The sequence below is a fragment of the Oncorhynchus keta genome, chromosome 13 (assembly GCF_023373465.1).
Source record: "Oncorhynchus keta strain PuntledgeMale-10-30-2019 chromosome 13, Oket_V2, whole genome shotgun sequence".
In the NCBI taxonomy this organism is placed as follows: domain Eukaryota; kingdom Metazoa; phylum Chordata; class Actinopteri; order Salmoniformes; family Salmonidae; genus Oncorhynchus; species Oncorhynchus keta.
This window is the reverse complement of record NC_068433.1, coordinates 24766978-24781316: the sequence shown is the minus strand read 5'-3', so window position 1 is coordinate 24781316 and position 14339 is coordinate 24766978. Positions and strand designations below refer to the sequence as shown.

The 14339-nt window shown below is 48.5% G+C and overlaps 7 non-coding genes and 4 pseudogenes across 7 annotated transcripts; 7 read left to right on the top strand and 4 right to left on the bottom strand.

The window, feature by feature from the left end:
• Positions 1 to 307: 307 nt before the first annotated feature.
• On the bottom strand, positions 308 to 1377 carry LOC127906860 (beta-1,4-glucuronyltransferase 1-like; annotated as a pseudogene).
• Positions 1378 to 1520: 143 nt separating this feature from the next.
• LOC127906859 (uncharacterized) lies at positions 1521 to 5561 on the bottom strand (annotated as a pseudogene).
• Positions 2041 to 2122, top strand: trnas-gcu (transfer RNA serine (anticodon GCU)). The gene has a single exon. It is a non-coding gene; the product is annotated as a tRNA-Ser (tRNA).
• On the top strand, positions 3997 to 4078 carry trnas-gcu (transfer RNA serine (anticodon GCU)). Its single transcript has one exon. It is a non-coding gene; the product is annotated as a tRNA-Ser (tRNA).
• On the bottom strand, positions 5435 to 11404 carry LOC127906858 (uncharacterized; annotated as a pseudogene).
• On the top strand, positions 5955 to 6036 carry trnas-gcu (transfer RNA serine (anticodon GCU)). The gene has a single exon. It is a non-coding gene; the product is annotated as a tRNA-Ser (tRNA).
• Positions 7910 to 7991, top strand: trnas-gcu (transfer RNA serine (anticodon GCU)). The gene has a single exon. It is a non-coding gene; the product is annotated as a tRNA-Ser (tRNA).
• trnas-gcu (transfer RNA serine (anticodon GCU)) lies at positions 9864 to 9945 on the top strand. The gene has a single exon. It is a non-coding gene; the product is annotated as a tRNA-Ser (tRNA).
• Positions 11405 to 11819: 415 nt separating the features above from the next.
• On the top strand, positions 11820 to 11901 carry trnas-gcu (transfer RNA serine (anticodon GCU)). Its single transcript has one exon. It is a non-coding gene; the product is annotated as a tRNA-Ser (tRNA).
• A 145-nt stretch (positions 11902 to 12046) lies between these two features.
• LOC127906857 (beta-1,4-glucuronyltransferase 1-like) lies at positions 12047 to 13117 on the bottom strand (annotated as a pseudogene).
• Positions 13118 to 13760: 643 nt separating this feature from the next.
• trnas-gcu (transfer RNA serine (anticodon GCU)) lies at positions 13761 to 13842 on the top strand. Its single transcript has one exon. It is a non-coding gene; the product is annotated as a tRNA-Ser (tRNA).
• Positions 13843 to 14339: the final 497 nt, after the last annotated feature.

Below are 14339 nucleotides of genomic sequence, written 5' to 3'. Positions count from 1 at the left end.
TTCCTAACATAACCCAGGGGGTATTTACACCCCTTAAGTTTAAGATAAATAGGGGTTTTGGCTTGTGATGTGACTCAGAGGACGAGGTGGCCGAGTGGTTAAGGCGATGGACTGCTAATCCATTGTGCTCTGCACGCGTGGTTTCGAATCCCATCCTCGTCGACAAATCTTTGTTTATGTATATTATACCGCTGTGCAAGAATCTCTGCAGTGTCTGTTGATAATGTCATGGAGTCCTACCTGTTTTCAACCATACACACACACACACCTGTCGCGTCCCCTCCGTACTGTGAGGAACTGGCTACTTTTATCCATACATACCTACCTGGCTGATGCGGTTAAAGCCATACTGCCTGAAGCCGTCGTACAGGTGTACGGTGTGCGGCCCAATGTAGAAGGGCTCCCAGGGGTCCACCCAGGATAATGTATAGGTCACGTCCAGGGGCCCCAAGCCTTGGCTATGTCTGTTCACCCACTAGGAGTAGTTGGTGGGGGCCTGGCACTGTGGGTACGGCACCTCATAGAAGGGCTGCACCTCTCCCACCTGGTACAGCTGTGCCAGCTCCGACTTGGTGGCAGGCATCTTGTGTACATGGCAGATCTCAAAGGCATGCAGGACGATGACCTCGTCTGTAGCAGGTTCACGTCTCATGACCAACGCCAGTAACTGCTGGTGGAGGTCGGCACTGGTGCCATGTCGATGACCAGGATGTAGTTGGCTTCCATTACGTCGCTGGCAAAGTTCTAAAGAAGATTGTTTGGATAGGAGGCCTTACCCCCGATGGCATAGTTCTGGTATTTGTCTCGGTGCGTCTCCAGCCTGGCGAACACCGCGGCACAATCCTCCAGACCTGCAAAATGCTCCCGTTCCTGCTCAGGGAAACTCGCCATCTTCCCGGAGTGGCACACCATGTGGAAGTCCACTGAGGGCAGAAGATGCTGAGGGTGTAGACCAGGGCTGTGGCAAATGTGGCATCTTGCCCATGTGCGAAAATGGCCACAGAGAGAGGGTTCTGCCAACGTTCCACCAAAGAGTCCAGGGGATGCAAGTTGTTGATGGATGTGTGCGTTGCTAAGGCCAATTTGTGCAAGCTTGCATCCGTTCCATTCTTCTGATTGGTGGAGAAATCGCTGTTGATCAAGTTATTGTACACACGGTATTTCCCGCTGGCATCAAATATAGCCCCGTGGACAGAGAGTACCTGAGACACTCTTCCCGTGAGTTTTTCTCAGAGTTTCCATTTTTCTTGCCAGAGCTCCGGAAAAGCTCCTAGTATCGGTAGCGCTGCTGCTTCAGTTGCAAGACTGCTACCATTACCAGAGCAACACCTTAAACACGGAACATTCCTTAGAGTAATGTATTCCCGGGCACTGCATGTACACCACATACAGCAAAATCCTTTAGGAACATGCCCCAGGTAGGTATAAAATTGACCACTGCTAGGTGGCTAACTAGTTACACGGAGCTGATTTCGAATTTATTTATGGGGGCTCTCCTCGACTGTCTCGTGCGGTTGACATCACGCAGTGCTGCCGTAGGATTCGATACGATTTTCAGTCGTGAAATCATTGCACGGGTCAATCTCATAGCATTAAAAAACACATTTGGAGAATGGTGGGGTTTCCACTAGATAGCACATCCACAAAGTTGACTATATCGTAAAAATGAATGAAAACAAAAACGTGCTTTTTGGTCATAATTTATTGTGATGTTAAAGGTAAGCAGTGTGGTTGTGGTTCAGTTTAAAATCAGATTTTAAGCGGATACATTGTATAAATAGACGGCGTTTATGACTTTGTGGCTGTGGTAACTAGTGACAACCTTGTTGTGGTGCACGTCTCCGCTTTCCTACCACAAACCCTAGTATAGAAGGGCACGTAGCTAGCTAGTTCAACATAAAATGGACAATTTATTGTGTTTGTAGCGAACAACTGCATGTTCAAATATGCTATTTGGTTTCCTAACATAACCCAGGGGGGGTATTTACACCCCTTAAGTTTAAGATAAATAGGGGTTTTGGCTTGTGATGTGACTCAGAGGACGAGGTGGCCGAGTGGTTAAGGCGATGGACTGCTAATCCATTGTGCTCTGCACGCGTGGGTTCGAATCCCATCCTCGTCGACAAATCTTTGTTTATGTATATTATACCGCTGTGCAAGAATCTCTGCAGTGTCTGTTGATAATGTCATGGAGTCCTACCTGTTTTCAACCATACACACACACACACCTGTCGCGTCCCCTCCGTACTGTGAGGAACTGGCTACTTTTATCCATACATACCTGGCTGATGCGGTTAAAGCCATACTGCCTGAAGCCGTCGTACAGGTGTACGGTGTGCGGCCCAATGTAGAAGGGCTCCCAGGGGTCCACCCAGGATAATGTATAGGTCACGTCCAGGGGCCCCAAGCCTTGGCTATGTCTGTTCACCCACTAGGAGTAGTTGGTGGGGGCCTGGCACTGTGGGTACGGCACCTCATAGAAGGGCTGCACCTCTCCCACCTGGTACAGCTGTGCCAGCTCCGACTTGGTGGCAGGCATCTTGTGTACATGGCAGATCTCAAAGGCATGCAGGACGATGACCTCGTCTGTAGCAGGTTCACGTCTCATGACCAACGCCAGTAACTGCTGGTGGAGGTCGGCACTGGTGCCATGTCGATGACCAGGATGTAGTTGGCTTCCATTACGTCGCTGGCAAAGTTCTAAAGAAGATTGTTTGGATAGGAGGCCTTACCCCCGATGGCATAGTTCTGGTATTTGTCTCGGTGCGTCTCCAGCCTGGCGAACACCGCGGCACAATCCTCCAGACCTGCAAAATGCTCCCGTTCCTGCTCAGGGAAACTCGCCATCTTCCCGGAGTGGCACACCATGTGGAAGTCCACTGAGGGCAGAAGATGCTGAGGGTGTAGACCAGGGCTGTGGCAAATGTGGCATCTTGCCCATGTGCGAAAATGGCCACAGAGAGAGGGTTCTGCCAACGTTCCACCAAAGAGTCCAGGGGATGCAAGTTGTTGATGGATGTGTGCGTTGCTAAGGCCAATTTGTGCAAGCTTGCATCCGTTCCATTCTTCTGATTGGTGGAGAAATCGCTGTTGATCAAGTTATTGTACACACGGTATTTCCCGCTGGCATCAAATATAGCCCCGTGGACAGAGAGTACCTGAGACACTCTTCCCGTGAGTTTTTCTCAGAGTTTCCATTTTTCTTGCCAGAGCTCCGGAAAAGCTCCTAGTATCGGTAGCGCTGCTGCTTCAGTTGCAAGACTGCTACCATTACCAGAGCAACACCTTAAACACGGAACATTCCTTAGAGTAATGTATTCCCGGGCACTGCATGTACACCACATACAGCAAAATCCTTTAGGAACATGCCCCAGGTAGGTATAAAATTGACCACTGCTAGGTGGCTAACTAGTTACACTGAGCTGATTTCGAATTTATTTATGGGGACTCTCCTCGACTGTCTCGTGCGGTTGACATCACGCAGTGCTGCCGTAGGATTCGATACGATTTTCAGTCGTGAAATCATTGCACGGGTCAATCTCATAGCATTAAAAAACACATTTGGAGAATGGTGGGGTTTCCACTAGATAGCACATCCACAAAGTTGACTATATCGTAAAAATGAATGAAAACAAAAACGTGCTTTTTGGTCATAATTTATTGTGATGTTAAAGGTAAGCAGTGTGGTTGTGGTTCAGTTTAAAATCAGATTTTAAGCGGATACATTGTATAAATAGACGGCGTTTATGACTTTGTGGCTGTGGTAACTAGTGACAACCTTGTTGTGGTGCACGTCTCCGCTTTCCTACCACAAACCCTAGTATAGAAGGGCACGTAGCTAGCTAGTTCGACATAAAATGGACAATTTATTGTGTTTGTAGCGAACAACTGCATGTTCAAATATGCTATTTGGTTTCCTAACATAACCCAGGGGGGGTATTTACACCCCTTAAGTTTAAGATAAATAGGGGTTTTGGCCTGTGATGTGACTCAGAGGACGAGGTGGCCGAGTGGTTAAGGCGATGGACTGCTAATCCATTGTGCTCTGCACGCGTGGGTTCGAATCCCATCCTCGTCGACAAATCTTTGTTTATGTATATTATACCGCTGTGCAAGAATCTCTGCAGTGTCTGTTGATAATGTCATGGAGTCCTACCTGTTTTCAACCATACACACACACACACCTGTCGCGTCCCCTCCGTACTGTGAGGAACTGGCTACTTTTATCCATACATACCTGGCTGATGCGGTTAAAGCCATACTGCCTGAAGCCGTCGTACAGGTGTACGGTGTGCGGCCCAATGTAGAAGGGCTCCCAGGGGTCCACCCAGGATAATGTATAGGTCACGTCCAGGGGCCCCAAGCCTTGGCTATGTCTGTTCACCCACTAGGAGTAGTTGGTGGGGGCCTGGCACTGTGGGTACGGCACCTCATAGAAGGGCTGCACCTCTCCCACCTGGTACAGCTGTGCCAGCTCCGACTTGGTGGCAGGCATCTTGTGTACATGGCAGATCTCAAAGGCATGCAGGATGATGACCTCGTCTGTAGCAGGTTCACGTCTCATGACCAACGCCAGTAACTGCTGGTGGAGGTCGGCACTGGTGCCATGTCAATGACCAGGATGTAGTTGGCTTCCATTACGTCGCTGGCAAAGTTCTAAAGAAGATTGTTTGGATAGGAGGCCTTACCCCCGATGGCATAGTTCTGGTATTTGTCTCGGTGCGTCTCCAGCCTGGCGAAACCCGCGGCACAATCCTCCAGACCTGCAAAATGCTCCCGTTCCTGCTCAGGGAAACTCGCCATCTTCCCGGAGTGGCACACCATGTGGAAGTCCACTGAGGGCAGAAGATGCTGAGGGTGTAGACCAGGGCTGTGGTAAATGTGGCATCTTGCCCATGTGCGAAAATGGCCACAGAGAGAGGGTTCTGCCAACGTTCCACCAAAGAGTCCAGGGGATGCAAGTTGTTGATGGATGTGTGCGTTGCTAAGGCCAATTTGTGCAAGCTTGCATCCGTTCCATTCTTCTGATTGGTGGAGAAATCGCTGTTGATCAAGTTATTGTACACACGGTATTTCCCGCTGGCATCAAATATAGCCCCGTGGACAGAGAGTACCTGAGACACTCTTCCCGTGAGTTTTTCTCAGAGTTTCCATTTTTCTTGCCAGAGCTCCGGAAAAGCTCCTAGTATCGGTAGCGCTGCTGCTTCAGTTGCAAGACTGCTACCATTACCAGAGCAACACCTTAAACACGGAACATTCCTTAGAGTAATGTATTCCCGGGCACTGCATGTACACCACATACAGCAAAATCCTTTAGGAACATGCCCCAGGTAGGTATAAAATTGACCACTGCTAGGTGGCTAACTAGTTACACGGAGCTGATTTCGGAATTTATTTATGGGGGGCTCTCCTCGACTGTCTCGTGCGGTTGACATCACGCAGTGCTGCCGTAGGATTCGATACGATTTTCAGTCGTGAAATCATTGCACGGGTCAATCTCATAGCATTAAAAAACACATTTGGAGAATGGTGGGGTTTCCACTAGATAGCACATCCACAAAGTTGACTATATCGTAAAAATGAATGAAAACAAAAACGTGCTTTTTGGTCATAATTTATTGTGATGTTAAAGGTAAGCAGTGTGGTTGTCGTTCAGTTTAAAATCAGATTTTAAGCGGATACATTGTATAAATAGACGGCGTTTATGACTTTGTGGCTGTGGTAACTAGTGACAACCTTGTTGTGGTGCACGTCTCCGCTTTCCTACCACAAACCCTAGTATAGAAGGGCACGTAGCTAGCTAGTTCAACATAAAATGGACAATTTATTGTGTTTGTAGCGAACAACTGCATGTTCAAATATGCTATTTGGTTTCCTAACATAACCCAGGGGGGGTATTTACACCCCTTAAGTTTAAGATAAATATGGGTTTTGGCTTGTGATCTGACTCAGAGGACGAGGTGGCCGAGTGGTTAAGGCGATGGACTGCTAATCCATTGTGCTCTGCACGCGTGGGTTCGAATCCCATCCTCGTCAACAAATCTTTGTTTATGTATATTATACCGCTGTGCAAGAATCTCTGCAGTGTCTGTTGATAATGTCATGGAGTCCTACCTGTTTTCAACCATACACACACACACACCTGTCGCGTCCCCTCCGTACTGTGAGGAACTGGCTACTTTTATCCATACATACCTGGCTGATGCGGTTAAAGCCATACTGCCTGAAGCCGTCGTACAGGTGTACGGTGTGCGGCCCAATGTAGAAGGGCTCCCAGGGGTCCACCCAGGATAATGTATAGGTCACGTCCAGGGGCCCCAAGCCTTGGCTATGTCTGTTCACCCACTAGGAGTAGTTGGTGGGGGCCTGGCACTGTGGGTACGGCACCTCATAGAAGGGCTGCACCTCTCCCACCTGGTACAGCTGTGCCAGCTCCGACTTGGTGGCAGGCATCTTGTGTACATGGCAGATCTCAAAGGCATGCAGGACGATGACCTCGTCTGTAGCAGGTTCACGTCTCATGACCAACGCCAGTAACTGCTGGTGGAGGTCGGCACTGGTGCCATGTCGATGACCAGGATGTAGTTGGCTTCCATTACGTCGCTGGCAAAGTTCTAAAGAAGATTGTTTGGATAGGAGGCCTTACCCCGATGGCATAGTTCTGGTATTTGTCTCGGTGCGTCTCCAGCCTGGCGAAACCCGCGGCACAATCCTCCAGACCTGCAAAATGCTCCCGTTCCTGCTCAGGGAAACTCGCCATCTTCCCGGAGTGGCACACCATGTGGAAGTCCACTGAGGGCAGAAGATGCTGAGGGTGTAGACCAGGGCTGTGGCAAATGTGGCATCTTGCCCATGTGCGAAAATGGCCACAGAGAGAGGGTTCTGCCAACGTTCCACCAAAGAGTCCAGGGGATGCAAGTTGTTGATGGATGTGTGCGTTGCTAAGGCCAATTTGTGCAAGCTTGCATCCGTTCCATTCTTCTGATTGGTGGAGAAATCGCTGTTGATCAAGTTATTGTACACACGGTATTTCCCGCTGGCATCAAATATAGCCCCCGTGGACAGAGAGTACCTGAGACACTCTTCCCGTGAGTTTTTCTCAGAGTTTCCATTTTTCTTGCCAGAGCTCCGGAAAAGCTCCTAGTATCGGTAGCGCTGCTGCTTCAGTTGCAAGACTGCTACCATTACCAGAGCAACACCTTAAACACGGAACATTCCTTAGAGTAATGTATTCCCGGGCACTGCATGTACACCACATACAGCAAAATCCTTTAGGAACATGCCCCAGGTAGGTATAAAATTGACCACTGCTAGGTGGCTAACTAGTTACACTGAGCTGATTTCGAATTTATTTATGGGGGCTCTCCTCGACTGTCTCGTGCGGTTGACATCACGCAGTGCTGCCGTAGGATTCGATACGATTTTCAGTCGTGAAATCATTGCACGGGTCAATCTCATAGCATTAAAAAACACATTTGGAGAATGGTGGGGTTTCCACTAGATAGCACATCCACAAAGTTGACTATATCGTAAAAATGAATGAAAACAAAAACGTGCTTTTGGTCATAATTTATTGTGATGTTAAAGGTAAGCAGTGTGGTTGTGGTTCAGTTTAAAATCAGATTTTAAGCGGATACATTGTATAAATAGACGGCGTTTATGACTTTGTGGCTGTGGTAACTAGTGACAACCTTGTTGTGGTGCACGTCTCCGCTTTCCTACCAAAAACCCTAGTATAGAAGGGCACGTAGCTAGCTAGTTCGACATAAAATGGACAATTTATTGTGTTTGTAGCGAACAACTGCATGTTCAAATATGCTATTTGGTTTCCTAACATAACCCAGGGGGGGTATTTACACCCCTTAAGTTTAAGATAAATAGGGGTTTTGGCCTGTGATGTGACTCAGAGGACGAGGTGGCCGAGTGGTTAAGGCGATGGACTGCTAATCCATTGTGCTCTGCACGCGTGGGTTCGAATCCCATCCTCGTCGACAAATCTTTGTTTATGTATATTATACCGCTGTGCAAGAATCTCTGCAGTGTCTGTTGATAATGTCATGGAGTCCTACCTGTTTTCAACCATACACACACACACACCTGTCGCGTCCCCTCCGTACTGTGAGGAACTGGCTACTTTTATCCATACATACCTGGCTGATGCGGTTAAAGCCATACTGCCTGAAGCCGTCGTACAGGTGTACGGTGTGCGGCCCAATGTAGAAGGGCTCCCAGGGGTCCACCCAGGATAATGTATAGGTCACGTCCAGGGGCCCCAAGCCTTGGCTATGTCTGTTCACCCACTAGGAGTAGTTGGTGGGGGCCTGGCACTGTGGGTACGGCACCTCATAGAAGGGCTGCACCTCTCCCACCTGGTACAGCTGTGCCAGCTCCGACTTGGTGGCAGGCATCTTGTGTACATGGCAGATCTCAAAGGCATGCAGGACGATGACCTCGTCTGTAGCAGGTTCACGTCTCATGACCAACGCCAGTAACTGCTGGTGGAGGTCGGCACTGGTGCCATGTCGATGACCAGGATGTAGTTGGCTTCCATTACGTCGCTGGCAAAGTTCTAAAGAAGATTGTTTGGATAGGAGGCCTTACCCCGATGGCATAGTTCTGGTATTTGTCTCGGTGCGTCTCCAGCCTGGCGAACACCGCGGCACAATCCTCCAGACCTGCAAAATGCTCCCGTTCCTGCTCAGGGAAACTCGCCATCTTCCCGGAGTGGCACACCATGTGGAAGTCCACTGAGGGCAGAAGATGCTGAGGGTGTAGACCAGGGCTGTGGCAAATGTGGCATCTTGCCCATGTGCGAAAATGGCCACAGAGAGAGGGTTCTGCCAACGTTCCACCAAAGAGTCCAGGGGATGCAAGTTGTTGATGGATGTGTGCGTTGCTAAGGCCAATTTGTGCAAGCTTGCATCCGTTCCATTCTTCTGATTGGTGGAGAAATCGCTGTTGATCAAGTTATTGTACACACGGTATTTCCCGCTGGCATCAAATATAGCCCCGTGGACAGAGAGTACCTGAGACACTCTTCCCGTGAGTTTTTCTCAGAGTTTCCATTTTTCTTGCCAGAGCTCCGGAAAAGCTCCTAGTATCGGTAGCGCTGCTGCTTCAGTTGCAAGACTGCTACCATTACCAGAGCAACACCTTAAACACGGAACATTCCTTAGAGTAATGTATTCCCGGGCACTGCATGTACACCACATACAGCAAAATCCTTTAGGAACATGCCCCAGGTAGGTATAAAATTGACCACTGCTAGGTGGCTAACTAGTTACACTGAGCTGATTTCGGAATTTATTTATGGGAGGCTCTCCTCGACTGTCTCGTGCGGTTGACATCACGCAGTGCTGCCGTAGGATTCGATACGATTTTCAGTCGTGAAATCATTGCACGGGTCAATCTCATAGCATTAAAAAACACATTTGGAGAATGGTGGGGTTTCCACTAGATAGCACATCCACAAAGTTGACTATATCGTAAAAATGAATGAAAACAAAAACGTGCTTTTGGTCATAATTTATTGTGATGTTAAAGGTAAGCAGTGTGGTTGTGGTTCAGTTTAAAATCAGATTTTAAGCGGATACATTGTATAAATAGACGGCGTTTATGACTTTGTGGCTGTGGTAACTAGTGACAACCTTGTTGTGGTGCACGTCTCCGCTTTCCTACCAAAAACCCTAGTATAGAAGGGCACGTAGCTAGCTAGTTCAACATAAAATGGACAATTTATTGTGTTTGTAGCGAACAACTGCATGTTCAAATATGCTATTTGGTTTCCTAACATAACCCAGGGGGTATTTACACCCCTTAAGTTTAAGATAAATAGGGGTTTTGGCTTGTGATGTGACTCAGAGGACGAGGTGGCCGAGTGGTTAAGGCGATGGACTGCTAATCCATTGTGCTCTGCACGCGTGGGTTCGAATCCCATCCTCGTCGACAAATCTTTGTTTATGTATATTATACCGCTGTGCAAGAATCTCTGCAGTGTCTGTTGATAATGTCATGGAGTCCTACCTGTTTTCAACCATACACACACACACACCTGTCGCGTCCCCTCCGTACTGTGAGGAACTGGCTACTTTTATCCATACATACCTGGCTGATGCGGTTAAAGCCATACTGCCTGAAGCCGTCGTACAGGTGTACGGTGTGCGGCCCAATGTAGAAGGGCTCCCAGGGGTCCACCCAGGATAATGTATAGGTCACGTCCAGGGGCCCCAAGCCTTGGCTATGTCTGTTCACCCACTAGGAGTAGTTGGTGGGGGCCTGGCACTGTGGGTACGGCACCTCATAGAAGGGCTGCACCTCTCCCACCTGGTACAGCTGTGCCAGCTCCGACTTGGTGGCAGGCATCTTGTGTACATGGCAGATCTCAAAGGCATGCAGGACGATGACCTCGTCTGTAGCAGGTTCACGTCTCATGACCAACGCCAGTAACTGCTGGTGGAGGTCGGCACTGGTGCCATGTCGATGACCAGGATGTAGTTGGCTTCCATTACGTCGCTGGCAAAGTTCTAAAGAAGATTGTTTGGATAGGAGGCCTTACCCCCGATGGCATAGTTCTGGTATTTGTCTCGGTGCGTCTCCAGCCTGGCGAACACCGCGGCACAATCCTCCAGACCTGCAAAATGCTCCCGTTCCTGCTCAGGGAAACTCGCCATCTTCCCGGAGTGGCACACCATGTGGAAGTCCACTGAGGGCAGAAGATGCTGAGGGTGTAGACCAGGGCTGTGGCAAATGTGGCATCTTGCCCATGTGCGAAAATGGCCACAGAGAGAGGGTTCTGCCAACGTTCCACCAAAGAGTCCAGGGGATGCAAGTTGTTGATGGATGTGTGCGTTGCTAAGGCCAATTTGTGCAAGCTTGCATCCGTTCCATTCTTCTGATTGGTGGAGAAATCGCTGTTGATCAAGTTATTGTACACACGGTATTTCCCGCTGGCATCAAATATAGCCCCCGTGGACAGAGAGTACCTGAGACACTCTTCCCGTGAGTTTTTCTCAGAGTTTCCATTTTTCTTGCCAGAGCTCCGGAAAAGCTCCTAGTATCGGTAGCGCTGCTGCTTCAGTTGCAAGACTGCTACCATTACCAGAGCAACACCTTAAACACGGAACATTCCTTAGAGTAATGTATTCCCGGGCACTGCATGTACACCACATACAGCAAAATCCTTTAGGAACATGCCCCAGGTAGGTATAAAATTGACCACTGCTAGGTGGCTAACTAGTTACACGGAGCTGATTTCGGAATTTATTTATGGGGGGCTCTCCTCGACTGTCTCGTGCGGTTGACATCACGCAGTGCTGCCGTAGGATTCGATACGATTTTCAGTCGTGAAATCATTGCACGGGTCAATCTCATAGCATTAAAAAACACATTTGGAGAATGGTGGGGTTTCCACTAGATAGCACATCCACAAAGTTGACTATATCGTAAAAATGAATGAAAACAAAACGTGCTTTTTGGTCATAATTTATTGTGATGTTAAAGGTAAGCAGTGTGGTTGTGGTTCAGTTTAAAATCAGATTTTAAGCGGATACATTGTATAAATAGACGGCGTTTATGACTTTGTGGCTGTGGTAACTAGTGACAACCTTGTTGTGGTGCACGTCTCCGCTTTCCTACCACAAACCCTAGTATAGAAGGGCACGTAGCTAGCTAGTTCAACATAAAATGGACAATTTATTGTGTTTGTAGCGAACAACTGCATGTTCAAATATGCTATTTGGTTTCCTAACATAACCCAGGGGGTATTTACACCCCTTAAGTTTAAGATAAATAGGGGTTTTGGCCTGTGATGTGACTCAGAGGACGAGGTGGCCGAGTGGTTAAGGCGATGGACTGCTAATCCATTGTGCTCTGCACGCGTGGGTTCGAATCCCATCCTCGTCGACAAATCTTTGTTTATGTATATTATACCGCTGTGCAAGAATCTCTGCAGTGTCTGTTGATAATGTCATGGAGTCCTACCTGTTTTCAACCATACACACACACACACCTGTCGCGTCCCCTCCGTACTGTGAGGAACTGGCTACTTTTATCCATACATACCTACCTGGCTGATGCGGTTAAAGCCATACTGCCTGAAGCCGTCGTACAGGTGTACGGTGTGCGGCCCAATGTAGAAGGGCTCCCAGGGGTCCACCCAGGATAATGTATAGGTCACGTCCAGGGGCCCCAAGCCTTGGCTATGTCTGTTCACCCACTAGGAGTAGTTGGTGGGGGCCTGGCACTGTGGGTACGGCACCTCATAGAAGGGCTGCACCTCTCCCACCTGGTACAGCTGTGCCAGCTCCGACTTGGTGGCAGGCATCTTGTGTACATGGCAGATCTCAAAGGCATGCAGGACGATGACCTCGTCTGTAGCAGGTTCACGTCTCATGACCAACGCCAGTAACTGCTGGTGGAGGTCGGCACTGGTGCCATGTCGATGACCAGGATGTAGTTGGCTTCCATTACGTCGCTGGCAAAGTTCTAAAGAAGATTGTTTGGATAGGAGGCCTTACCCCCGATGGCATAGTTCTGGTATTTGTCTCGGTGCGTCTCCAGCCTGGCGAACACCGCGGCACAATCCTCCAGACCTGCAAAATGCTCCCGTTCCTGCTCAGGGAAACTCGCCATCTTCCCGGAGTGGCACACCATGTGGAAGTCCACTGAGGGCAGAAGATGCTGAGGGTGTAGACCAGGGCTGTGGCAAATGTGGCATCTTGCCCATGTGCGAAAATGGCCACAGAGAGAGGGTTCTGCCAACGTTCCACCAAAGAGTCCAGGGGATGCAAGTTGTTGATGGATGTGTGCGTTGCTAAGGCCAATTTGTGCAAGCTTGCATCCGTTCCATTCTTCTGATTGGTGGAGAAATCGCTGTTGATCAAGTTATTGTACACACGGTATTTCCCGCTGGCATCAAATATAGCCCCCGTGGACAGAGAGTACCTGAGACACTCTTCCCGTGAGTTTTTCTCAGAGTTTCCATTTTTCTTGCCAGAGCTCCGGAAAAGCTCCTAGTATCGGTAGCGCTGCTGCTTCAGTTGCAAGACTGCTACCATTACCAGAGCAACACCTTAAACACGGAACATTCCTTAGAGTAATGTATTCCCGGGCACTGCATGTACACCACATACAGCAAAATCCTTTAGGAACATGCCCCAGGTAGGTATAAAATTGACCACTGCTAGGTGGCTAACTAGTTACACTGAGCTGATTTCGAATTTATTTATGGGAGGCTCTCCTCGACTGTCTCGTGCGGTTGACATCACGCAGTGCTGCCGTAGGATTCGATACGATTTTCAGTCGTGAAATCATTGCACGGGTCAATCTCATAGCATTAAAAACACATTTGGAGAATGGTGGGGTTTCCACTAGATAGCACATCCACAAAGTTGACTATATCGTAAAAATGAATGAAAACAAAAACGTGCTTTTTGGTCATAATTTATTGTGATGTTAAAGGTAAGCAGTGTGGTTGTGGTTCAGTTTAAAATCAGATTTTAAGCGGATACATTGTATAAATAGACGGCGTTTATGACTTTGTGGCTGTGGTAACTAGTGACAACCTTGTTGTGGTGCAAGTCTCCGCTTTCCTACCACAAACCCTAGTATAGAAGGGCACGTAGCTAGCTAGTTCAACATAAAATGGACAATTTATTGTGTTTGTAGCGAACAACTGCATGTTCAAATATGCTATTTAGGGGGTATTTACCCCCCTTAAGTTTAAGATAAATAGGGGTTTTGGCTTGTGATGTGACTCAGAGGACGAGGTGGCCGAGTGGTTAAGGCGATGGACTGCTAATCCATTGTGCTCTGCACGCGTGGGTTCGAATCCCATCCTCGTCGACAAATCTTTGTTTATGTATATTATACCGCTTTGCAAGAATCTCTGCAGTGTCTGTTGATAATGTCATGTAGTCCTACCTGTTTTCAACCATACACACACACACACCTGTCGCGTCCCCTCCGTACTGTGAGGAACTGGCTACTTTTATCCATACAATACATACCTGGCTGATGCGGTTAAAGCCATACTGCCTGAAGCCGTCGTACAGGTGTACGGTGTGCGGCCCAATGTAGAAGGGCTCCCAGGGGTCCACCCAGGAAAATGTATAGGTCACGTCCAGGGGCCCCAAGCCTTGGCGGAGCTGATTTCGGAATTTATTTATGGGGGCTCTCCTCGACTGTCTCGTGCGGTTGACATCACGTAGTGCTGCACGTCGATACCAGTCGTGAAATCATTGCACGGGTCAATCTCATAGCATTAAAAAACACATTTGGAGAATGGTGGGGTTTCCACTAGATAGCACATCCACAAAGTTGACTATATCGTAAAAATGAAT